Source organism: Callithrix jacchus, chromosome 4, assembly GCF_049354715.1.
Source record: "Callithrix jacchus isolate 240 chromosome 4, calJac240_pri, whole genome shotgun sequence".
In the NCBI taxonomy this organism is placed as follows: Eukaryota; Metazoa; Chordata; class Mammalia; order Primates; family Cebidae; genus Callithrix; species Callithrix jacchus.
In genome coordinates, this window is record NC_133505.1 from 175,426,629 (window position 1) to 175,452,452 (window position 25,824).

General features: G+C 51.7%; 3 long non-coding RNA genes across 3 annotated transcripts; 2 read left to right on the plus strand and 1 right to left on the minus strand.

Annotated features, from left to right (window-relative positions):
* Positions 1 to 201: 201 nt before the first annotated feature.
* LOC144582376 (uncharacterized) lies at positions 202 to 16,048 on the plus strand. The gene is made up of 4 exons (XR_013534977.1): positions 202 to 353; positions 7,959 to 8,063; positions 9,521 to 9,648; positions 13,306 to 16,048. It is a non-coding gene; the product is annotated as an uncharacterized LOC144582376 (long non-coding RNA).
* LOC118153050 (uncharacterized) lies at positions 14,135 to 18,762 on the minus strand. The gene is made up of 3 exons (XR_004742234.3): positions 18,559 to 18,762; positions 15,594 to 15,729; positions 14,135 to 14,274 (listed from the first exon to the last, which is right to left on the minus strand). It is a non-coding gene; the product is annotated as an uncharacterized LOC118153050 (long non-coding RNA).
* Positions 18,763 to 20,522: 1,760 nt separating this feature from the next.
* On the plus strand, positions 20,523 to 23,896 carry LOC144582377 (uncharacterized). The gene is made up of 2 exons (XR_013534978.1): positions 20,523 to 20,623; positions 21,372 to 23,896. It is a non-coding gene; the product is annotated as an uncharacterized LOC144582377 (long non-coding RNA).
* The last annotated feature ends 1,928 nt before the right edge of the window (positions 23,897 to 25,824 follow it).

Below are 25,824 nucleotides of genomic sequence, written 5' to 3' on the forward strand. Positions count from 1 at the left end.
AGACACATTCAGGTGAATTCTTTCTCGCTGCTCTAAAATAGCATTTCAATGCTTTCTGCAAGAAGCCACAGGGCCCCTACTGTCCAGCTTCAATAAAGCGATTATTCCAAAGGAACGGCTGCTCTTGGCTGAAAACTGCTCACATGTGGTGCTCTTTCTTCCAGGCAGCTATTTTTAACTCTGCTGTTTCCACAAGGTCACGGCAATGAGAGTGTTGGATGTGGCGCTGAGGTGGCCCAAGAACACATTCTTCCTCTTGAAGTTATTAGATTCTTGGGGGTCCCTGGCAAGGACTGGGAAACCTTTCATTCACCAGGGATTGAGCCTGGCTGTGCTGTTGAAAGAAATATCAGGTGCATTTCAACATCTTCTCATGGAATTTCTGGCAGTCAATCACTGCAGGACGGTAGGAGGGACCTGGGCCCGGGCAGCTCATGACCCAGCCTGGAGGGAAGCTGGGCCATGGCTTGTGGCCCAGAGCAGGAAGAGGGTAGAAATCCGTGTGAATGTCAAGGAGCACCATGGGACAAGCGTGTTGCTGAGAAGGTGTTCTGTGCAAGGTGTGCAGGGATGGCGGCTGTTGAGGATGCTGAGTGCAGAGCGCAGAGGCCTGGGGTGCTGGGCACATCACCAGCAGAGAGGCCGCTGGAGCCCACAGAGGAAGGGAAACCTGGTGGACAGGGCTGTGTCCGAGAATGAGCTGATGGTGCCCACCGCTGCTTAGGTAGCGATGACAAGGGGGAAGGAGAAGGAGGCTTCACAGCTTCTGCCCCAGGAAGAAGATGGTTCCCCGAAAGAGTAGAAGGCCCTCGTCCCTGGGGCTTGCTCAAGGGCTGGAGGGGAATGTGAGGAGCTGATGTTAGGCAGGAAGAGCCCCGGGGGTGAAGCTAATGTATGTGGAGGTGCACCTCTCTAGACCGACAGCCAGCGGTTCACTGGGATGTCAGGGACACGGACGTCCTGTTGAGTCACTGAGACACAGGTCTGCAGGGAAGAGAAGTCCGGTCAGGGTGATCTGCTCGGAGGCCTGAAGTGGGGAGGAAAGGGGCTTCCAGGAGGGAATGAAAAGCTAGAGCTGCAGAGCGAGGCAAGAAGGAGGTGGCTTGGGGAGCGGAGAGGGGGCAGTCGCAGGGCCACATGTGTCTGAGGGGCAGGGGCGCGGGAGGCCCTTTCGAAAGCCCACTGGATTTAGGGCGTAGGAGATCCCTCGGGAGACCTGAGCTTCCACGTGAAGGGAGGGCGAGGAAACAGGTGCATGGAGAGGATGCAGCGCTGATGACCACGTGCAGGAAGTGCGGGGTTCAAGGGAGGAGGGAGGAGGAGATAGCGGAATGGGCTTGAGGATGAGGCGAGGCTTGCGAAGAATGAAGAGCCTGAAGGTGCAGAATGGGGGCGTGGAGGACCCAGGGCTCCACCGAGGGGCCTCAGTGGGAGGCATGGAGCCTTCCAGCATGGCAGGCAGTGGTGGGGGCTGAGGCTGGCTGTGTGCCAGAGCTGCCCTGTTGAGCAGGCAGCCCCATCACCTGGTTCAAGGACACGCAGTTCTCAAGGGCATGCAGCCGGCCAGGCACCACAGAGCATGGGGATGAAATGCTGACGCGGAGCCCGCATGGGTCCTCCTGGGGTCAGGAGGGCACGGCCTGAGAAGCAGCGCTGGAGTGTGTGCTGCAGCTCAGGTCAATTCAGTGCCCAGCAGCACCGGTAGCAGGAGGTGCTGAGGTGGGCACCCTGTGTGGGATGCTGGGGGCAGGAGGGGTTTGGCAGTGAGACAGGAGGAAGGGATGGGATTGGGACAGGGGGAGAAATGGAGGAGAAGAGGGATGGATGGGGACAGGAGGAAGGGATGGGGACAGGAGGAGAAATGGGGGAGAAGAGGGAGGGATGGGGACAGGAAGAAGGGATGGGATTGGGACAGACGGAGAAATGGGGGAGAAGAGGGACGGATGGAGACAGGAGGAAGGGATAGGATTGGGACAGACGGAGAAATGGGGGAGAAGAGGGACGGATGGAGACAGGAGGAAGGGATGGGATTGGGACAGACGGAGAAATGGGGGAGAAGAGGGACGGATGGAGACAGGAGGAAGGGATGGGATTGGGAAAGACAGAGAAATGGGGGAGAAGAGGGACGGATGGAGACAGGAGGAAGGGATGGGATTGGGACAGACAAATGGGGGAGAAGAGGGACGGATGGAGACAAGAGGAAGGGATGGGATTGGGACAGACAGAGAAATGGGGGAGAAGAGGGACGGATGGAGACAGGAGGAAGGGATAGGATTGGGACAGACAGAGAAATGGGGGAGAAGAGGGACGGATGGGGACAGGAGGAAGGGATGGGGACAGGAGGAGAAATGGGGGAGAAGAGGGAGGGATGGGGACAGGAAGAAGGGATGGGATTGGGACAGACAGAGAAATGGGGGAGAAGAGGGAGGGATGGGGACAGGAAGAAGGGATGGGATTGGGACAGACGGAGAAATGGGGGAGAAGAGGGACGGATGGAGACAGGAGGAAGGGATAGGATTGGGACAGACAGAGAAATGGGGGAGAAGAGGGATGGATGGGGACAGGAGGAAGGGATGGGGACAGGAGGAGAAATGGGGGAGAAGAGGGAGGGATGGGGACAGGAAGAAGGGATGGGATTGGGACAGACAGAGAAATGGGGGAGAAGAGGGACGGATGGAGACAGGAGGAAGGGATAGGATTGGGACAGGGAGAGAAACTGGGGAGAAGAGGGAGGGATGGGGACAGGAGGAAGGGATGGAATGAGGGATGGGAGGGGTTTTGCTGGGGGACAGGAGGGAGGGATGCGGTAGCTGGAGAGCTTCTGTGGAGTCCGTGTAGAAGCAGGAGGCTCAGTTAGCAGTACCCTGGGATCCTGCAGGTGAGGGAGGAGAGGGCTTTATACTCAAGCCCAGGCTGTCCCCGCGGGTACACCCTGTGGTAGTCGGCTTTTGGGGAGGCATGTGCTGCTTTTCCTGTGTGACACCAGCAGGAGTGATGTGGAGGAGGGGCTGCCAGACTTGGAAAGGGAGAGGTTGGTTCCCGTCCAAAAAGATGGGCAGTGAAGACTGGCATGAGTGGAGAGACTGGGGAAGCTGCACAGGGACCACGCTGACCACCCACCCACTCAGCGCCCTCCCTTGTGGGCCAAGAGGCTCCTCTGAAAGGAGCCCTGTCAGTGCTGACCATCTCTCACCAGGTATTGAATGATAGTCGGCAAAATTCTTTGAGTCTTGACATTAACTGAGTCTAGTCATTCCTGTGAAAATACTGACTTATTTCCATTAAACTCTGATTAAAATAAAAACAAGGACACAAGGAAAAACTACACAGAGTCTGGAGAACCCAGGAACCGTGCAGACAGGCCTGGGGAAGCCCGATGTGTCAACAGCACGCAGGGGCTGGCGTGTCCCTGCTGTGAGGTGTGTGACCACATGTAGGGGCCGGCGTGTCCCTGCTGTGAGGTGTGACTCCATGTGTAGGCCGGCGTGTCCCTGCTGTGAGGTGTGTGACCCCATGTGGGGGCTGGCGTGTCCCTGCTGTGAGGTGTGACTCCATGTGTAGGCCGGCGTGTCCCTGCTGTGAGGTGTGTGACCCCATGTGGGGGCTGGCATGTCCCTGCTGTGACATGTGTGACTCCATGTGTGGGCCGGCGTGTCCCTGCTGTGAGGTGTGTGACCCCATGTGGGGGCTGGCGTGTCCCTGCTGTGACATGTGTGACCCCATGTGGGGGCCAGCGTGTCCCTGCTGTGAGGTGTGACTCCATGTGTGGGCTGGCGTGTCCTTGCTGTGAGGTGTGTGACCCCATGTGGGGGCTGGCGTGTCCCTGCTGTGACATGTGTGACCCCATGTGGGGGCCAACGTGTCCCTGCTGTGAGGTGTGACTCCATGTGTGGGCTGGCGTGTCCCTGCTCTGACATGTGTGATACCACAGGGCCCGGCATGTCCCTGCTGTGACATGTGTGATACCACGTGGGTGCTGGTGTGTCCTGGCCATGTATCAGGCCACTGCTGTCTGTCAGCATCACCCCAGAAGCTCCGCATGAAGACATGGCTACACTAATTTACAGATGAGAAAATAAGGCTCAGCATGCTGAGCACCTGATGAAATCGGGGGATAAGGTTTAAATGAGGGTTGGAGGAGGCATTTGAATGGTGTCACTGAGAATGTGGTGTGGCGCTGTATCTCACAGCAAATGGGAAGGTTTTATGTGGGCTGTGGGCCCGTTTCAAGTCTTATGTGGGCTGTGGGCCCGTTTCAGGCTCTCCTGAGAGTCAGTACCTGGGATCAGGGGCTGAAGCACCTCCTGGGGCCTCTGAGCCCCGAGTCGAGTGGCTGGCACAGTGTTCCATCGCTCAGGGGCTCTTTTAAGTCCCAAACTCAAGTGAGTCTGCGGCACTATTGATTCAGACAGTCTGTTATGTGCCAGTAAGAAAGAAAATACACTTCCAGGTGCGCTGAGACAGTGATTCCTTGTGACTTGGAAGTTTTATTTTATACTTATTTAAGGGGTTCTTTCAGTGTATTTTGTGGAGTATCTGTTTGTCTATCTACATACATCTAAGTCTTTATACAGAAGTATATTACATATTATTGTTTTGAAACCACAAAAAGGACAGTGGAAGCTGAGAGTTTTAGTGAATTCGGGTTTCTATAACAAACTACTATAGACAGGGTGGTTTATAAAAAACAGAAATTCTTTTCTCATTGTTCTGGGGGCTGGAAGTCCGAGCCCAGGGCGGCAGCCTGGTGGGGCTCCGGTGAGGCCCTCTGTGAGCCTGCGAATGGCGCCTCTCACTGTGTCTTCATGTGGTGGAAAGGGAGAGAGCTCAGAGGCCCCTTTTATAAGGGCACTAACCCTGTTCACCAGGGCCTCACCCTCATGACCTCGTCACCTGCCCAAGATCCTACCTCCTGTCTCATTGATATGGGGGTGAGGATGTCAGTATTGGGATTTGGGGGAACACACACATGCAGTCCACACAGCTGAGTGAATTGATTAGGATATCAGGGGAACATATTCACAGAGCGCAATGGTGTCGTGAAGGCCCAAGGCTTTCCACATAACCATGGCCACGGAGCCTGGAAGAGCGTTGGAGATCTGCTGTTTGTCAGCGAGTAGCTGCCACTGCAGCTCCAACGTCCTCCCAGACACTGCCACCTGCTCTGCAAGTTCCCATGCTTTGGATTCCTCAGGCTAGAAGCAGGCGTCCATTTCAGCCACAGCGAGGAATCCGACGCCTTGCTAGTTTGGGCCTCAGAAGCTTTGTGACTGAGACGTCCAGCGGTGGCGCCTGTGGGGCCAGGCCACCAGGAATAACCCTAAGTGCTGCCTGCACAGCGAGCGACAGCAACTCTGGCAAAATGGACCGCATGCAAGAAATAAGAGGCCTGGCTTGCAAAAGGCACCCTCACACGTCAGGGGCGGTGACAGATGGAAGATGGTGTGTCCCAGGACTGACATGTATAGTCACTCAGGTATTTTATCAGGAGCAAAAATAGAAAATGAGACAGCATTCCAACTGTATTTTATATAATACAGACCACTGGGAGCAGGTGGGAGCTTGCTCATTTGAAACGTCCTCTGCCAGGCCTTTGCCTTTTGTTTCTGGGGTGTATGTAAGACCTAAGTCCACATCGTTAAGAAACTGGACACCTCAGTGACTCTCAGTCTGGTTCTGTTGTCAGGAAAACCGTGGAAAAGGTAAAACCTATGGCTTGAGGGGCCTGAGGGTTTGATGAGAAAGGTCCGAATGGGCTGAGGCACACACACACTGCCGGTGGTGAATCAGGGGCAAACAGGCAACGTGGGGCTGTTCATCCTTCAGCAGCGAAACTGTGATCTGTGACCCCTGTCCAGGGTTCAGTGTGAGAAACACACCTGGGCAGAGGTCCTGAGCCGGTCAACAGTCAGCGTTCTCTCGGAGAAGTCTGCGACCCTCAGGCCAGGGCAAGTGCTGGAAGCAACTGCCTGGCTGTGCTTTTGTTTTATGTTCGAGAAGACAAAGGTGAAGCCACTGAGGGTGTCATCGCTCTGGATGAAGCGCAGATCCTGGGGAACAGGCCCGAAGACTGTCCGGGAAGAAGCGTGAGCTAACCTTGCCATGAAGCAGGCTTCAGTCTCATTCTGCCCGAGATGAAAAGGGCAGGTGGAATCACTAAGGCCACTTAGGAGCCTTTGTCTGGAAAAAAACACAATCAGTCTGTTCAGTAGACTGACACCTGATAGTCTGTCTCGAGAGAAATGTGTCTGCAGCTGTGGTGTTCTGCTTGAGCTGCTCACACAGGGCTTCCCAATTAATGTTGCTGACTGACTGATCAAAAGACTGTCTGGCACAGATGCTGATACCACAGACCTGCTGAGTGGCTGTTTCTTCCCCGTCCTTCCTCAGCCAAATGACCTGCATGGAGCTTACTTGCAGATTTGTTCTTTGGGAAGGCCAGAAACCACCCGATGGAGAATGTCTGTCTCATCACTGCACACGGTATCAGTCCGTTCTCATACTGCTGTAAGGATCTGAGACTGGGTGATTCATAAACGGAAGAGGTGTATTTGAGTCTCAGGTCAGCAGGGCTGGGGAAGCCTCGGGAAACTTACAGTCACGGCAGAAGGAGAAGCAAACACGTCCTTCTTCACATGGCGGCTGCGAGAAGTGCCAAAGTGCTGTGCAAAGCGGGGAAGCCCCAGATAAAGCCGTCAGGTCTGAGAAGAGCTCATCAGTATCATGAGCACATCCTGAGGGTCACTGCCCCCATGACTCAGTTACCTCCCACCCGCGACACGTGGAGATGACGGGAACTACAGTTCAAGATGAGATTTGGGTGGGGACACAGCCAGACCTCGTGGTAGGAAGTATGTCTTAATTTACACTACAGTTCAAGATGAGATTCGGGTGGGGACACAGCCAGACCTCGTGGTAGGAAGTATGTCTTCATTTACATTACAGTTCAAGATGAGATTCGGGTGGGGACACAGCCAAACCTCGTGGTAGGAAGTATGTCTTAATTTACACTACAGTTCAAGATGAGATTCGGGTGGGGACACAGCCAAACCTCGTGGTAAGAAGTATGTCTTAATTTACACTACAGTTCAAGATGAGATTCGGGTGGGGACACAGCCAAACCTCGTGGTAAGAAGTATGTCTTAATTTACACTACAGTTCAAGATGAGATTCGGGTGGGGACACAGCCAAACCTCGTGGTAAGAAGTATGTCTTAATTTACACTACAGTTCAAGATGAGATTCGGGTAGGGACACAGCCAAACCTCGTGGTAGGAAGTATGTCTTAATTTACACTGGGAAGTCTGTAGTGACTAATGCAGACACTTAACACTCCCACGTCACAGCAGCCATGAGAACTCTCATTGCCCACACTGGCACTGGGGCCCTCACCAAGTGCACGTTTACATAGGGGCGGCATTCCCCTAAGAGTACATTTAGACAGTTGTGTCAGGAAAGGGAACACCGGTCATTTGGATGTGAGGAGTGGGTTATGTGATGGAGGATGTCCCCCCAACCTAATTTTTTAATGCAATTTGACAGGAAATTCAATGTGTAAGTCCACGTGTGAGGGTCTGGGGCAGACGAAGCCATGTTTTCAGTTTCCTCCGTTCTCTGTAGCTCCCCCAGGCCCTGCTGGGAGGTGAGCAGAGGGAAAACGATCAGTGTCTTGGCAAGGGAGGGGGAAACTTTGTTTCGAGTCCTTTAAGAAAGCGTGGATGGTCTCACCTCGAGTTTCCCTCCAACTCTAAAATTCTAAGTACAGACTTGCTTCAGAAGACAAAGGCCTTGGAAAACAAAAGACTTAGAGATGAGGTGGGAGAAGGCGTCATTGTTATTTATGATTCTTGTTTACGGGCAAACACGAAATAAACCATTGGTGAGAGGTGGTTTCTCCACACCTCTGCAGACAGGGGATTTCACATTTAACAACCGCCCGTGCTCTTCATATTCATGCAGTTGACCCTGTTAGCACATCTGCGCTGCTGGAAGAGCCGAGGGTTAGAACGCAGCCGCTTCTGTTGGCCTCCTCTTCCTTCCCTTCGAGCTCACCGATCTTCCAAGGTACGTTCATCTGGCACAGGTGCCCTCGGCTCTCCAGAAACAGCTGCCTCTGACATCATGAAATTTTCCTTTTTATTCTAACTTCTCAACTGCTGTTTTTCATTTTCAAAAAAAAACGCTGTTCGGTTTGATATCCTCCAGAGTTCATGCACAAACCTTGGTTCTCACCTAGAAATATATTTTTAAGGCTGGTGCCTCTACGGCTTTTCCTCCACACAAACACTGAATGACGTAACTGTGTGTTTGGGAAAACACCCTTTAGAAGAGTTCCCTGTCTGTCAATTAAGAAAGTGGTTCCCTGAAAACACATCCTTTGTTTCCCGAGCAGAATGAGAAACTCAGGGGAGAAACAGAGCCCAGGGAGATGGGAGCTTTCAGAGATACTGGAGAGGAGGGACCTTCACCCCTCAGCATCTCAGTAGGACCAGGCCAGTCCTGCCCCACCACAGTGACCTTCAAGGAACTGACCTTGGACTGGTGTTAAAACTCCCTGTTCCACAGCCCCTCCCGAGGTTCTGACTGACTGCTTAGCGAGGGCTGGGGGATAGCAAATGCTCCCAGGTAACAGTCAGACCGTTTGTGAAAGCACTGAATTATTTCACTGTAAGCACGGAACTGTTGAATTGTAAGCACTCGTTCGCCTCAGATGCTGCGTAGGCTCCCCCCTCAAAGTGTATAAAATGGGATTAAAAACTAAATGAAGGTGGATTAAAACATGACAAAAAAGTGTTGAGTTCTCGGTTGATGCCTCAAGTCAGTGATTATGAGAACAAAATTTCAACAGGATCTTAGAATGCATCCATGTTTTGACACAGAACTTGAAAAAAGGCTGATGTATGGCAAATACTTTGTATTTCTTTGGTATAATAGTTTTGAGCAACTGTGAGTTCCGGTGAAGCAGAAGTTCCATGAGTTCTCCCAGTGAGCTGGGGGAGCGGGGCGAGAGCACCCGGCCCTGGAGGCCTCTCCCCGGAGGCCGGCCACCCTGCCCAACGTGGGCAGCCCCATTCGTTCACTGGCGTGAAGACGTTTGCATAGTTCCTCTTCCTTTGAAGGATTTTCCTCACATGCTTCATGGGGAAATGTTTAGATAAGAAAAAAGACAGGGCAGGGGCAGTGGCTCACGCCTGTAGTCCCAGCACTTTGGGAGGCTGAGGTGGGAGGATCACTTGAGCCTGGGAGGTCGAGGCTGCAGTGAGCTGTGATTTCACCACTGCGCTCCATCCTGTGTGGAGGAGCAAGACTGTGTCTCCAAAAAGAATAAAAAGAAGAAGAAAACAAGAGAGAAGAGGAGGAGAAGAAGGAGGAAAGAACGGATGGCAAGCGTGGGGACGCTGCTACGCTGCCAGGACGTATCTGAGGCTGGCCTGTGGGGCCCCTCGTTGGGTGCTGGGAACCCACACTTGCACCTGGGGTCATATTTTAACCCTCATTCCTGTCTCCATTCACTTCTCCAGCTTCTCCTCATCCTGCCAAACAGGGAAGCTGCACAGCCCTGCCCCAGTACAGACCCCAGAGACTGTCGAGGAGAATGCAGAGGCTTCACCAAGCATTGCCTCAGGACCCCTGAGCCCCGACACACAAGGTGAGTTTGCAGGAAGCCAGGTCTGCAGGTGAGGTCTCCGTCATTTCCAGGCGGGGCCTACTCCCTTGGTCATTTCCAGGCGGGGCCTACTCCCTTGGTCATTTCCACGGGCGGGGCCTACTCCCTTGGTCATTTCCAGGCGGGGCCTACTCCCTTGGTCATTTCCAGGCGGGGCCTACTCCCTTGGTCATTTCCAGGCGGGGCCTACTCCCTTGGTCATTTCCAGGCGGGGCCTACTCCCTTGGTCATTTCCACGGGCGGGGCCTACTCCCTTGGTCATTATTTCCAGGCGGGGCCTACTCCCTTGGTCATTTCCAGGCGGGGCCTACTCCCTTGGTCATTTCCAGGCGGGGCCTACTCCCTTGGTCATTATTTCCAGGCGGGGCCTACTCCCTTGGTCATTTCCAGGCCGGGCCTACTCCCTTGGTCATTATTTCCAGGCGGGGCCTACTCCCTTGGTCATTTCCAGGCGGGGCCTACTCCCTTGGTCATTATTTCCAGGCGGGGCCTACTCCCTTGGTCATTTCCAGGCGGGGCCTACTCCCTTGGTCATTATTTCCAGGCGGGGCCTACTCCCTTGGTCATTTCCAGGGGCGGCCCAGGTGTAATACTCATTTCCAAAGAATCTCAGTCCATGGAAGAACCCGCCTCCCTGGGGGCTGGGTGGGTGACTGCTCAGAAAGCATGTGCACATGAGGTGTAGAGAGAAGTCTTTCCTGCCCAGCCTGAGAGCTGCAGGTGTGGGCAGAGGAGGCATAGGCCTTGTGGGCAGAGGTGGCATAGGCCTTGTGGGCAGAGGAGGCATAGGCCTTGGGGGCAGAGGTGGCAGGGCCTTGTGGGCAGAGGTGGCATGGGCCTTGTGGGCAGAGGAGGCATGGGCCTTGTGGGCAGAGGAGGCATAGGCCTTGTGGGCAGAGGTGGCACTGGTCTTGTGGGCAGAAGTGGTCTGGTCTTGTGGGCAGAGGTGGCATAGGCCTTGGGGGCAGAGGTGGCAGGGCCTTGTGGGCAGAGGTGGCATAGGCCTTGTGGGCAGAGGAGGCACTGGTCTTGTGGGCAGAGGTGGTACTGGTCTTGTGGGCAGAGGAGGCAGGGCCTTCTGGGCAGAGGAGGCATGGGCCTTGTGGGCAGAGGTGGCATAGGCCTTGGGGGCAGAGGTGGCAGGGCCTTGTGGGCAGAGGTGGCATAGGCCTTGGGGGCAGAGGTGGCACTGGTCTTGTGGGCAGAGGTGGTCTGGTCTTGTGGGCAGAGGAGGCAGGGCCTTCTGGGCAGAGGAGGCATAGGCCTTGTGGGCAGAGGTGGTCTGGTCTTGTGGGCAGAGGAGGCATGGGCCTTGTGGGTAGAGGTGGCATAGGCCTTGTGGGCAGAGGTGGTCTGGTCTTGTGGGCAGAGGAGGCATGGGCCTTGTGGGCAGAGGTGGCATAGGCCTTGGGGGCAGAGGTGGCACTGGTCTTGTGGGCAGAGGAGGCATGGGCCTTGTGGGCAGAGGTGGCACTGGTCTTGTGGGCAGAAGTGGTCTGGTCTTGTGGGCAGAGGTGGCATAGGCCTTGGGGGCAGAGGTGGCACTGGTCTTGTGGGCAGAAGTGGTCTGGTCTTGTGGGCAGAGGTGGCATAGGCCTTGGGGGCAGAGGTGGCATAGGCCTTGGGGGCAGAGGAGGCATGGGCCTTGTGGGCAGAGGTGGCACTGGTCTTGTGGGCAGAAGTGGTCTGGTCTTGTGGGCAGAGGTGGCATAGGCCTTGGGGGCAGAGGTGGCAGGGCCTTGTGGGCAGAGGTGGCAGGGCCTTGTGGGCAGAGGTGGCATAGGCCTTGTGGGCAGAGGTGGCACTGGTCTTGTGGGCACAGGTGGTCTGGTCTTGTGGGCAGAGGTGGCATAGGCCTTGTGGGCAGAGGAGGCATGGGCCTTGTGAGCAGAGGTGGCAGGGCCTTCTGGGAAGAGGTGGCACTGGTCTTGTGGGCAGAGGTGGTACTGGTCTTGTGGGCAGAAGTGGTCTGGTCTTGTGGGCAGAGGAGGCATAGGCCTTGTGGGCAGAGATGGCACTGGTCTTGTGGGCAGAAGTGGTCTGGTCTTGTGGGCAGAGGTGGCATAGGCCTTGGGGGCAGAGGTGGCAGGGCCTTGTGGGCAGAGGTGGCATGGGCCTTGTGGGCAGAGGTGGCATAGGCCTTGTGGGCAGAGGTGGCACTGGTCTTGTGGGCAGAGGTGGCATAGGCCTTGTGGGCAGAGGTGGCAGGGCCTTGTGGGCAGAGGTGGCATGGGCCTTGTGGCAGAGGTGGCATAGGCCTTGGGGGCAGAGGTGGCAGGGCCTTGTGGGCAGAGGTGGCACTGGTCTTGTGGGCAGAGGTGGCAGGGCCTTGTGGGCAGAGGTGGCATAGGCCTTGTGGGCAGAGGAGGCATGGGCCTTGTGGGCAGAGGTGGTACTGGTCTTGTGGGCAGAGGAGGCAGGGCCTTCTGGGCAGAGGAGGCATGGGCCTTGTGAGCAGAGGTGGCAGGGCCTTCTGGGAAGAGGTGGCACAGGACTTGCTTCAGGCCCTGCCAGGCTTCACCTGAAGTGCTCTCAGCTCTGGCGCACTGACGTGGCTTCGCCCCAACTGTGCACACTTGCACACTGGCGCTGGGCTCTGGAGGACAGTGAGGCCCGCCTGAGCTTCCCCGCTGTTCCTGCCATGGTCTGAACCCAGCTCCACAGAGCAGGCTGCACCCGGAGCCCCAGCCCCACTCACTGCTGACACATCCTTGAGGGACCATGTTTACTCTTGTTTTCCAGTCAAGTTTTTCCCTGTGTGAAACAAAACATTTTGTTTTGTTTTGCTTTTTAAAAATTTAAGCCAATTTTTTCTTTTTCAAACTTCTGTGGATAGAGAATATTACCACTTCATGAAAAACATTCATACCGTCAAAAGCAGCAAGCCGATTCCCACCCTAATCTGTTTCTTCCCACCTCCATGCCGTCCCCTCTATTCGCAGGTTGAAGCTGATTTTACTGAGTCTATTTCTAGCTTAACAATTAACCATAAACAGTGTATTTTTCCAAGGAAAGGAGAAGCGAGAGTCTCGGGTAGTTCTTGGGAGCCGGCCTTCCTTTGCAGACCCTGAGGGGCCCCTGACCTTCTCCACATCACCTCGAGAGGGTTGAGGAGGACAGTCAGCGGGCGTTGGGAACCCAAAAGCTTTTGCTTTGATTCATGGGCATTTCCATTTGTTTTAGAGAAAGCACAGAGGCTTTCCTCTTAGAGTTTTCCTTGTGTGTTGGATTCAATATCCTTAATGCTGTTATTTTTGGGAGCAGAAGGAGGGAGCATCGTGACCCTGCAGAATGAGATCATGATGGGATTTCCTGAGAGATAGAGGAGGAGGAACCTGCATTCCTGTGTTAAACAGAGTACACGGGGTGTAGGTTTCCAGAGCTCTTCTTAGGGGTGTCATGAGAACCATGAGGGTGCAGCTGCCGTCCACCTGGCCACAGGTGGCCTCACACCTGCTCAGGGCTTGGGGTTCTCCACCACGTGGCTCCACCCAGTGTCGGCGCTGACCCTTGGGGCTAGTGGTGGCCTTAGAATAGGGCATCGGCTGGGTCTGGGGTGGGGCAGAGAATAACCATCTTCTTCACAGCTCATGAGGGCCATTTGTTCTGTTTTTCCATTTAATACTCTTGGATTCCCAGAGACATCTACCTGGTCCAGTCTCCCAGAGCAGTCCACAGACCGTGAACCTGAGACCTGTTAGACGTAGCCAAATCATCCTGAGCCATCATGATCCGGAAAATATCTCTTTTGAGAAAGACCCAGAAAAAACATCTTCTGAGAAAGAAAACGAAAGCAAAAGTAATCGGGGGAAAGGCAAGATAAATTTCATTTGCACAAAGCACAGGGACTTTTCCGAAGGTTCCAGATTGGTGGGGACTTGGGTTTAGGGTCTGATGGATCACAGCTCACCTGTTTTATTATGGAGCATGACTGCTCACCAGGCTCTGCTGCTGAACGCTGTCTGTTCTGAATTCAGACTTGGCCAGTTAAAGCTCTATAATAAAAACAATTCTTTGATGTCCAATCCCAGCACATAAAATCCCAAACTATGCTTTTACTAAGGTGAATGAGCAAATGGTTTGGGTTAACATGTGAACAGTTACAAATGTCAGAGGCTGGGAGGGATATTAACTCAACTGGAAATTTCACTCAAGCCAGGTGTCTGGTTTAAATTTGAGGAGCTGAATATATTAAATATGCTTTATTGAGCTGTCATGCGTGAAATTGCATCCTTATGTATCGGACAGATCTTGCATGGGTTTCCCAGAAGCTTGTGGGAGACCGACGGTCTTTTGGAGACACGGAGGAGAAAACCTTGTCTCAACCGCCCTCATGCACGGACCTAGAGCCCAGCCACGCCAGGGACACCAAGTCCTAGTGGACCCTGCCCATGGGGCCGCCGACACCCTGGGCCAGCGGGCTCTTCCATGGAGGATGGAAACGCTCTCGGCTGAAACTGCACACGGGCAGCAAAGTCAACAGGGCAGCTGCTCTCCCTGCGGGGAGGGAAAGAGCCACTCTTACTCTCTCTGCAGAGGACATTTGGACGGTCCTCCAGCTGCAGCCATCATCCTTCTCTCTATTCCCGAAACAGGGAGCCCCGCTGCCTGAAAGAAACAACACGTGCTGTGTGGAGTGCATTGCAGGTGGAATCAAATGATACACGCTGGGATTACATGACACTTTTACCTTTTAAGATTGATATTCTTTAAACAGAATTTCAGCTACAGAATAGGCAACGAAATATTTGGAGAAACAGCATTATAAAGATCCATTTGGTGTCATTAATTTGTGAAATTCCATAGAAATCACCATTTCTGCAAATACTCTGTCCGTGGACACACGTGGGCAAATGGCTGTGCATTCCTTCAGAAGAACGCTGTCCAGCATGCTCACTCATAAACTGGCTTCATTTGATCTTTCTAAGCTCGGGTTTCCATGTCTGCAGACAGGAATGATGGTAGCTCTTACCTCACAGGACAGCAGCAAGGATTAGCTAACATAACGCTGTAAATTACTTAGAGTAGAGATGAGAAAAATTGAGTTACTGGTATCACCATTATAAAACTTAACATTGTTCTGGCCAGGCACAGTGGCTTAGGCCTGTAATCCCAACACTCTGGGAGGCCTAGGCGGGCAGATCATTTGAGGTCAGAGTTTGAGACCAGCCTGGTCAACATGGGGAAACCCTGTCTCTAGTGAAAATACAAACGTTAAGCAGATTTGGTGACCCTGTCGTCCCAGCTACTCTGAAGGCTGAGGTAGGAAAATCATTTGAACCCAGGAGGCAGAGGTTGCAGTGAGCCGAGATCATGCCACCCCACTCCAGCCTGGGCGACAAAGTGAGACTCTGTCTCAATAAAATAAAATAAACCCTTGTATTGCTCCAGTGCTGTATATGTTGGAAAAATGGCAGAAGGAAGATGGGATTCCAGGAACGTGTCCTACAGGTGAAGGGTGAGATGCTGATGGTGACTGCCTTGGGAGGCCCAGGGAGAAGGCTTTGCGCGTGTGCCTTTGTGCATGATGGAATGCTTCTTGTGACAGTTGCCCTGTGTTTGTGTGCCATGCAGTCCTTTTTCTCCGATTTCTCCCCAAAGGTCTCCAATTTGACAGTAGAGCAGAAAACAGATTCCTTTTTATGCAGGCGTTTTGCCTGGGAATGTTCAGAGGTAAATGGTGGTTCCCAAAGGAACAGCCTCCTCCTGCTAAGGTGCACGTGGATGCCTAAATGCTTCCGACCCCAGGATGGCTCAAGCAGGCAAATGCCAGCCCTGATCCGGCTGCCCCCTTCCCCTCCTGGAGGTCTGCCCCTCTGGCTGCCATGTGGACAGCTAGGAGCAGTGGCAGGGAGGTGTCCACCACGCCCAGGCACGTGGCCATCCAGACAGTCTCTCTGTGGCAGCTGCAAAGATGACAGCCTTACCCAAGAGGCGCACGTGCCGCTGGAACTCAGAGCTCGGGGCTCCTGAACGCTCACCGCGACTCTCGAGGGGACGCAAGCGTTTCTCTCTCTTACTGGAGCAGCAAACTTGTGTTAAACCGGCAATGCCTGTTAGTAGCTGAAATTTGTGAAGAAAACAAATTATATGTGAGTATATATAGTCCATCAAATGTTGCATAAATGAAATAATGCTTTTTTGGAAGGATAAAGTCTCTATGTAAATGAAAAACAATGGTGACACTTGGGATAAACAGTGATCAAATCCCTTTAGAATATTCCAGATTACGGTTTATATGACCTTTTATGTAAACAGTAAGATAGCATTTCAGGCCTTGCAAGCCATATGGTCTCAGGTTTAGCTACTGAATTTTTTCAACACAAATCGCAGCAAATCACAGAAAACATAAATAAATAAACGCAGCTGTACTCCAACCAAACTTCGCTTTTATTTTTATTTTTTGAGACAAGGTCTCACTGTGTCTCTCAGGTTGGAGTGCAGTGGCCTGATCATGGCTCAGAGTAGCCTCAAGCTCCTGGGCCCAAGTCATCCTCCTCCCCCAGCTGGGCCTACAGGCATGTGCCACCATGCCTGGCCAACATGGTTTCTATTTGGTAGAGAGGGTGTCTCACTATCTCACTATGTTGGCCAGGCTAGTGTCAAATTCTTGGGCTCAAGCAATCCTTCCACCTCAGCCTCCCAAAGCCTTGGGATTACAAGTGCCAGGTGCTGCGTGCGGCTACAACTTTATTTAAAAAGAAGCCAACAAACAACAGTAAGAAACCCCGGCAGCAGCCCATGGCCTTGCTCCACTTATGCCTTTCCTAGTTAAGAACTTCTTCACTGAGAAGGCTTTAGCTTCAAAACATAGTATTGATTCTCAAAGTCTGGATGATTGACTCTGACCATGTTTTCCTAAAGCAGATGAGTGAATTTAATAAAACAGCAATTGAGTAAATTGCAAATGACACACAGAGAGTGAAAAGACTGAAGAACACGAAGACAATCTCAGGCCAGGTGTGGCGGCTCACGCCTGTAATCCCGGTGGTTTGAGACGCCGAGGTGGGTGGATCACCTGAGGTCAGGAGTTCAAGACCAGCCTGGTCAACATGGCAAAACCCTGTTTCTACTGAAAATACAAAAATTAGCCGGGTGTGGTGGTACCTGCCTGTAATCCCAGCTACTCGGGAGGCTGAGGCAGGAGAATCGCTTGAACCCAGGAGGCGGAGGTTGCAGTGAGCTGAGATCACACCACGGCACTCCAGCTTGGGGAACAGAGGGAGACTCTCCAAAAGACAGTCTTGGGAACAAGCTGAACACCTATGTGTCACGTAATCATACTTGGGACCCTGGGAGGAGTAAAGGAAATAGGAGGAAAACATTTGAGAAGATAGGTGCCAAGACTTTTCTGAATTTGATGAAAACTAAGTGAATAGATCTAGGAAGCTCAAATAATCTCAAGTAAAGAAGCATACACATACACACAGACACACAATGAATACTTAAAAGGCCTGCCACAACCAAATTGCTGAAAACCAGTGGTAAAGAGAACATTTTAAAAGCAGCTGGAGAGAAAAGACCCATCAGACACTGAGGTGCGTGGTGAGGACGGCGGCTGCCGGCTTCACGACAGACACAGGGAAGCCAGGAGACAGGGAACTGACATGCACGCTGAGGGCTAGAAGAGAGAGTAAAAGCAAAAATAACTGTCAGCAAAAAAACTGTATGCCCAGAAGAAACAGTCTTTGAAAACAACAGCCAATCACTACGAGATGCCACAGCACACACAGCAGAATGGCTGTCATCTCAAAGTCTGGGGTTACCAGCCGTCGAAGAAGAGACTGATGCCTTCCTACGGTGCTGGTGGGAATGCTCAATGGTACAAGCATTAAAAAACGTTCCCTGGAAAGAGGCTGAGTCTATTAAAAACATACATCTACTTACTGTATAAATCAGCAGTTCAGTCCTATAAATATACGTCAAGAGAAAGGAATGCTCACGTCCACACAGACATGCACCTGAATGTTCACACACCGTTATTCATGATAACTCCAAATTAGAAGCAACCCAGGCATCCATCAGGAGACACATGAATGAACACATTCATCCCATTGGGTGTTACTTACCAATTAAGAAAAAGCAAACTGGGGATGCACTCAAAACCCGAACGGGCCAGGTGCGGTGGCTCACGCCTGTAATCCCAGCACTTTGGGATGCCGAGGGGGCAGATCACGAGGTCAAGAGATCAACACCATCCTGGCCAACATGGTGAAACCCCGTCTCTACTAAAAAAATAAATAAATACAAAAATTAGCTGGATGTGGTGGCACGGGCCTGTAGTCCCAGCTACTTGGGAGGCTGAGGTAGGAGAATTGCTTGAAACCGGGAGGCGGAGGTTGCAGTGAGCTGAGATCGAGTCACTGCACTCCAGCCTGGTGCCTGGCGACAGAGCAAGACTCTGTCTCAAAAAAAAAAAAAAAAAACAAACCCCAAATGAATCACACACACATCGTGAAGAGTAGAGAGGGCAGACACAGAGGTGTGCACATTGAATATTTGATGTTCATGTAATTTCTAGAAAAACAAATCTGTGGAGAAAGAAAATCAGTAGTTTGGGAGTCTGAGAGACTGGAGGTGAACTCAGATGAGGCATGAGGGAAATGTTGGGGGTCGTGGGAATGCTGAAAACTGAATTGTGGTGTTACGTGGAAAACTCCATAACTTCAATGGAAATCATTCAATTATGCATTTACAACGGGTGAATATTATGATATATAAATTCTACCTCAACAAAGCTGTGAAAAAATAAAGATGATGTGAAAATTTGTTTCAAACAGACAAACAAAAAAACAGATGGGCAAAATAGAAACCCAAGGGCAAATGTGTGGCTTTGATCTCAACCTTACTGATCATCAGGCTAAATATAAATGGTCTCAAAACAGTACATACTCTATGGCCCTATCAACACAGAAGTCAGGAGGACAAGAGCTGGTCTTCGGGGTCCGTGGTTGCCTGGGACGGAAGGAGCAGGAGGAGCTAAACATGAGAGACCATAAAGCTGCACAGATGTACAGCTGCGGCCAACCTTCTGCCTGCACACGGAAGAGCTGCAGCTTATCAGGTATACCATGGCAAAGATGCACACAGTGAAAGAATAACGCTCATCAAATCGCGTGCTTCAAAGTGAAATAACGCTTATCAAATTGCATGCTTCAAAGTGAAATAACGCTTATCAAATCGCATGCTTCAAAGTGAAATAACGCTTATCAAATCGCATGCTTCGAAGTGAAATAACGCTTATCAAATCGCGTGCTTCGAAGTGAAATAACGCTTATCAAATCGCGTGCTTCAAAGTGAAATAACGCTTATCAAATCGCATGCTTCGAAGTGAAATAACGCTTACCAAATTCAAAGTGAAATAACGCTTATCAAATTCAAAGTGAAATAACGCTTATCAAATTCAAAGTGAAATAACGCTTATCAAATCATGTGCTTCAAAGTGAAATAACGCTTATCAAATTCAAAGTGAAATAACGCTTATCAAATTCAAAGTGAAATAACGCTTATCAAATTCAAAATGAAATAACGCTTATCAAATCGCATGCTTCGAAGTGAAATAACGCTTACCAAATTCAAAGTGAAATAACGCTTATCAAATTCAAAGTGAAATAACGCTTATCAAATTCAAAGTGAAATAACGCTTATCAAATCATGTGCTTCAAAGTGAAATAACGCTTATCAAATTCAAAGTGAAATAACGCTTATCAAATTCAAAGTGAAATAACGCTTATCAAATTCAAAATGAAATAACGCTTATCAAATCGTATGCTTCAAGAGTGTGTCGTTTATTTTATGTTAGTTGTAGCTAAAGCTATACATATAATAAAAAGTAAAAAGAAACAAAACATAATAAGATCCCTAAGGACTTGCTCTGTGAGCTCAAAGATTCATTTGCATCTGTTTTTATTTATTTGTTTTTACTTTTTGAGACAGAGTCTCACTCTGTCACCCAGGCCAGCATGCAGTGGCGTGATCTAGGCTCACTGCAACGTCTGCCTCCTGGGTTCAAGTGATTCTCCTGCCTCAGCCTCCTGAGAAGCTTGGATTACAGGCACTCAACACCATACCCAGCTAATTTTTGCATTTCTAGTAGAGAAGGCATTTCACTATGTTGGCCAGGATGGTCTTGATCTTTTGACCTTGTGATCCACCCACCTCGGTCTCCCAAAGTGCTGGGATTACAGGCATCAGCCACCGTGCCCAGCCCACATTTATTTTTTGTACTTTCCTTAGAATCCTGCATGCTGAGTATGTGTTTAAAAGACTTAAAAAATGTTAACGTTTTAAAGAATACATTTAAAAGACAAAGACTGTCAGACTGCAAACTATAAATATAGATGGGTGAAAAGTTAAATAAATTGCTGCTCGGGCAAACATCGGACATAAAACTGCAGACTGTTATGGTGAGGCGAGCAGCCTGGGGCTCTAAGGTCTTGAGGTGTCAGGAGGAGGACCGCCTTGTGCCCCTGGTGGAGCTGCTGTCCTAACAGGAGCGTGGTAAAGTCTCCTATAAGCAAAGGTTGCAGATTGGAGGAAGACAGAGCAACGTCATGGCCTGAGCTCTTGTCCTGCACCAGCAGCTGCTCCAGAGGGATCCCAAGTTTCCTGCCCCACGATGCATCTTCTGCACATGAGTGCGTGATGCAGAATGGCTTCAGTGGACTTGGAAGGCCAAGATGAAAGCTTCATTTATTATACACATGGAAACATGAATCAGGAATTTTCAGTCGTTACAAACATTTCTTTTATTTTGAGATAACAAGCGTTTTTTTGTGTGTGTGGCTGACAGAGAAAAAAATCAGGAATGCAGGAGACTTTGAGAATGATGGATCTTTGCTTATTCTTCTTGACAGGTTTCCCATTATTTATGGAAATCGGGGGATTCTGGCATCTTTTCAGGCCACCTGAAGAACATCTGGCATTCGTTTAGGAAAACGGGTTCGTTAAAGGAATGGTAATTTATTTGACTACTTGGCACTCCTGGGGAAACACTTGGTTGTTGATACCCTGGGCAGATTTCTGGTTGGGTGAGTCTTTGGGTGAGCAAACAGGGAAACGCTCTTTTGGAAAAGCCTGTGCTTTTAAGGCAGCCTGGATCAACGCTGACAAGGCAGGGTTTACCTCTGCTTCTCCGTGACCACAGATATGGATTCTGACTTTATAATGATGTGAATTTTCTTGTTTACCACAGAGTTACATTCCTACTAAGCAGGACACGTGTGCCTAATCACCGGGCTACCCAAGAATAAAGCAAACATGTAAAAGAGCCTCAGGGTCCTAAGACCTGCCTCAAAAATCAATAGGGCTGTTTAGCTTCCTACCCTTAGAGACGGACAAAATGGTTTCTGAAAACACTGTCAAGATCTGAGATTTCTGTCACACGTAAAAATGGGGTGGGAAGAGAAATAGCCAAAAAACATCCCGATAAAGAGAGGTGAATCCAAGGTGACTTTGCCATTGTTTTTCTAAATCAGATCTTTACCTAGAAAAAAATGCACTTTTTTTGCCATGGGGATTTAAAGAAACTTAATTTCATGATAGGACATTTCTGAGGGCAAAATATAGACCACAAGATAGATTCATGTTTTTCCAATGTGGCTCCACAGTACACAGGTCAGGCCCCAAAAGAAATAGTTTACCCACAATGCTTTATGATTGACAAGGGATTATGGACCTCTCTTTCTTCATTTCCGATTACACAGATAAAAACACAGTCTGACCAAGATCTTTGATGATGATATTCAACGTGTGAGGAAACGCTTTCCAGAACTGCCATACGTGAACTCAAGAATTTTGCCAGAAGTTTGAATAATGTTCCCAAGAACCTCTTAAAAGTTGCTGTCCTACGACTGTAAGGAAGGGAGGGTTTTCCATATCTGAGTTTCTAAGAACAGAATAATTACCTGGGAATTTTGGTTGAAGATAAGTACCTTGTTTTACAAATGAGAAGGAAGAGAGAGGAGAGAGGGGGAGAGGAAGAGAGAGAGAGAGAGAGAGAGGTTAAAAATTAAACATACTAAAAAGTAGGAGCTGAGTGTACGGAAGTTTTCAGTCAAGTAGATATTTGACATTTCTCTTGTGAATTGTTTGCTTTAGGCAACAAAAGTGGAAAATGTCTGAAGGAAAACATAAATTTTGTTTAAAAGTTATCTGATTATTCTACCTCTATTAATGCAACTAATCACAAAGTTGAAAAAGGACACTTGCCCATGTCCACTGGCTGACGGCCTAAATGGTGGTATCCTGTGTGACCACCGTTTATAGGCCGTTCAGCCTCAGCTGCCTCCTGACACATTTCGGGGCCGACCTGAAGGCCTCTCCACACGCAGGGACTGTGGCCTAACCGGGCGTGTGAACAGAACCCACCCTTGCCCTAGCAGCTGAATCTCAGCGGATCACAGCAGCCAGTGGTCACCACGCACCGTGGCCTGGTTCACACCATGTTTCAATGAGGCCCACACCACGCAGTGCCTGTCCGGCTGCTTCTGTGCCTCCACACAGTTTTCTGTGCATCACTGTCCTTTCTCTGTCCACAAATCTGACTGGACCACGCAGCAGCCACGAAGCCACCCTGAGCCTGTGCTGGGTCCTGGCTGCCCTGGTCACAAACATTTATGTGTCATGAAGCTCTGTGGCATTCAGTTTGTCTGAAGTTTGTCTTTTACCATTGGTGATAGAGTGAGACATACAGTGAGAAGGGGTAGGAGATGTCCAAAATCACATCAAAATTACATCACAAGCATTTCTGAGTGAGGAACAGTAGGGGCAGTATCAGGTGGGACAGACGGGGTGAGTGCATGATCAGGATGGGGGAATAGGTGGGGCGGGGGCAGAGAGGAGGAAGAAGAGGGGAGCCAGCAGCAGGGAGAGGGGAGCCAGCACTGAATACAAAACATGAAAGAAAACCACCAGCTTCCGCACTCTCCCCTGTGCCCGGGACCTGACTGCTCTGAGGGGACCCGGACGCGCTGTAGTGGCCTGACACTGGCTGAGATGCAGAATCAGGCCCAAGGGCTTCTGAGCTGGAATCTGCCTTTTCCCAGGATCCAGGTGATTGGGAACTGTATTCATCTGAGGAATGCTCCTTGTGACCAGGGTCCCACCAAGGACTCCTTCCCTCTGCCTTTCTCTGCAGGAAGCCCCTGAGAGACCACGGCAGGCAGGATGCCGAATGGGCTCTGGAGGCCTTCCAACCATTCCCAGCCACGACCGGGATCTGTGCTTTGAGCTGAGTCTACAGCAAAGGCCGCCTTGGCTCTGTCCCGGGGCCTCTACTTTGGAAGAAAGAATGCAGGTGTTCTCGGAGGACAGGGACTGATACATTCCGAAAACATGTTGTCTAGAAAAAAATTCTTGCAAATAGGAGGACAAGTTTTATGCATGGATGCTCCCTTGCCCTGTCTGTGAAGAAAGGTGGGTTAAGTAGGTGCTTAGAAGCAATTCTGTACCAGCAAAATGTTTGTTTTCTCATATTTTGCAAGATAAGTGAAATTCCTTTAGCATCCCCCCTCCATGTTTTTATAATCCTCTGATAGACTAACATCCAAACAAAACTTGGAAACAAGCAGGAAAAGAAAACAAATGGAGAAGCCCCGAGATGCACTGCCCGTTGTCTGTTCGTCATTCGGGGCCCAGGACTGGCTGGTCCCCAGGCAGAGGGCCTAGTAACCTCACATCCATGCATTTCATTTCCCAAGTGCTCAGCTTTTTACTTTATGAAAAACTGAAACGGAGCACAGAATGCGAACTGTGTCTCAGGGTGAGAACAGCCATACACAAAACAACAGACTGCAATTAAAGAGGAACCTTCAGTGAATAGAAACCACGTGAGGGAAGAACATGCCCGACGGACGCCATTCCCCGGTGGGAAGGCCACACGTGACTCAAGCCGGTCCGAGCAGCGGCGCGGCCACTCTACGTGGTCAAGGACAGAGCCGGGCTTCATAGCCTTAGCAGCTTTGCTTGAAAATGCATTTGATACTAATTCTCTATGTTTAATTTAAATACAAAATGAAATGTATCCTGATGTTGAAAATGTCAACTCCAGGGTAACATCTGCATTCCTGTGTATTTAGTGTCTTCAGGGTCTACATTTTCAAAATAGAGAAACGAATAAAGGAGATAAAGTGGGTTATGTCTGTTGCTTGTCCTACTGGAAATTAAACTAAAATACCTGAAAAATGTTTTTATTCTCTTGTCCTACTAGAAATTAAAATACCTGAAAAATGTTTTTATTCTTTAATTTAAAACACAATGAAAACCCATCACATGCCAACATAAATAACGTGTAATGAAAAAGAAATATAATTCTCAAACCAAACCATCTTGAATGACAAGAGTGCTGTGCTTTCCATGGCAAATCCAGCATCCAGCTTCCTGGAAGCCGGCGGAGCCCCAGGCCGCCCTGCACTCTGTCTGTGAGTGTGTGGTGCCCGGAGCCCCAGGCCGCCCTGCATTCCGTCTGTGAGTGTGTGGTGCCCGGAGCCCCAGGCCGCCCTGCACTCCGTCCATCTGTGAGTGTGTGATGCCCGGAGCCCCAGGCCACCCTGCACTCCGTCTGTGATTGTGTGATGCCCGGAGCCCCAGGCCGCCCTGCACTCCGTCCGTCTGTGAGTGTGTGATGCCCGGAGCCCCAGGCCGCCCTGCACTCCGTCTGTGAGTGTGTGGTGCCCGGAGCCCCAGGCCGCCCTGCACTCCATCCGTCTGTGAGCGTGTGATGCCCGGAGCCCCAGGCCACCCTGCACTCCGTCTGTGAGTGTGTGGTGCCCAGAGCCCCAGGCCGCCCTGCACTCCGTCTGTGAGTGTGTGATGCCCGGAGCCCCAGGCCACCCTGCACTCCGTCCGTCTGTGAGTGTGTGATGCCCGGAGCCCCAGGCCGCCCTGCACTCCGTCTGTGAGTGTGTGGTGCCCGGAGCCCCAGGCCGCACTGCACTCCGTCTGTGAGTGTGTGGTGCCCGGAGCCCCAGGCCACCCTGCACTCCGTCCGTCTGTGAGTGTGTGATGCCCGGAGCCCCAGGCCGCCCTGCACTCCGTCCGTCTGTGAGTGTGTGATGCCCGGAGCCCCAGGCCGCCCTGCACTCCGTCTGTGAGTGTGTGGTGCCCGGAGCCCCAGGCCGCCCTGCACTCCGTCTGTGAGTGTGTGGTGCCCGGAGCCCCAGGCCACCCTGCACTCCGTCCGTCTGTGAGTGTGTGATGCCCGGAGCCCCAGGCCGCCCTGCACTCCGTCTGTGAGTGTGTGGTGCCCGGAGCCCCAGGCCGCCCTGCACTCCGTCTGTGAGTGTGTGGTGCCCGGAGCCCCAGGCCACCCTGCACTCCGTCCCTCTGTGAGTGTGTGATGCCCGGAGCCCCAGGCCGCCCTGCACTCCATCCGTCTGTGAGTGTGTGATGCCCGGAGCCCCAGGCCGCCCTGCACTCTGTCTGTGAGTGTGTGATGCCCGGAGCCCCAGGCCGCCCTGCACTCCGTCTGTCTGTGAGTGTGTGATGCCCGGAGCCCCAGGCCGCCCTGCACTCCGTCTGTGAATGTGTGATGCCTGGAGCCCCAGGCCGCCCTGCACTCCGTCCGTCTGTGAGTGTGTGATGCCCGGAGCCCCAGGCCGCCCTGCACTCCGTCTGTGAGTGTGTGGTGCCCGGAGCCCCAGGCCGCCCTGCACTCCGTCTGTGAGTGTGTGGTGCCCGGAGCCCCAGGCCGCCCTGCACTCCGTCTGTGAGTGTGTGGTGCCCGGAGCCCCAGGCCGCCCTGCACTCCGTCTGTGAGTGTGTGATGCCCGGAGCCCCAGGCCGCCCTGCACTCCATCCGTCTGTGAGTGTGTGATGCCCGGAGCCCCAGGCCGCCCTGCACTCCGTCTGTGAGTGTGTGATCCCCGGAGCCCCAGGCCGCCCTGCACTCCGTCCGTCTGTGAGTGTGTGATGCCCGGAGCCCCAGGCCGCCCTGCACTCCATCCGTCTGTGAGTGTGTGATGCCCGGAGCCCCAGGCCGCCCTGCACTCCGTCTGTCTGTGAGTGTGTGATGCCCGGAGCCCCAGGCCGCCCTGCACTCCGTCTGTGAATGTGTGATGCCTGGAGCCCCAGGCCGCCCTGCACTCCATCTGTGAATGTGTGGTGCCCGGAGCCTCAGGCCGCCCTGCACTCCGTCGTCTGTGAATGTGTGATGCCCGG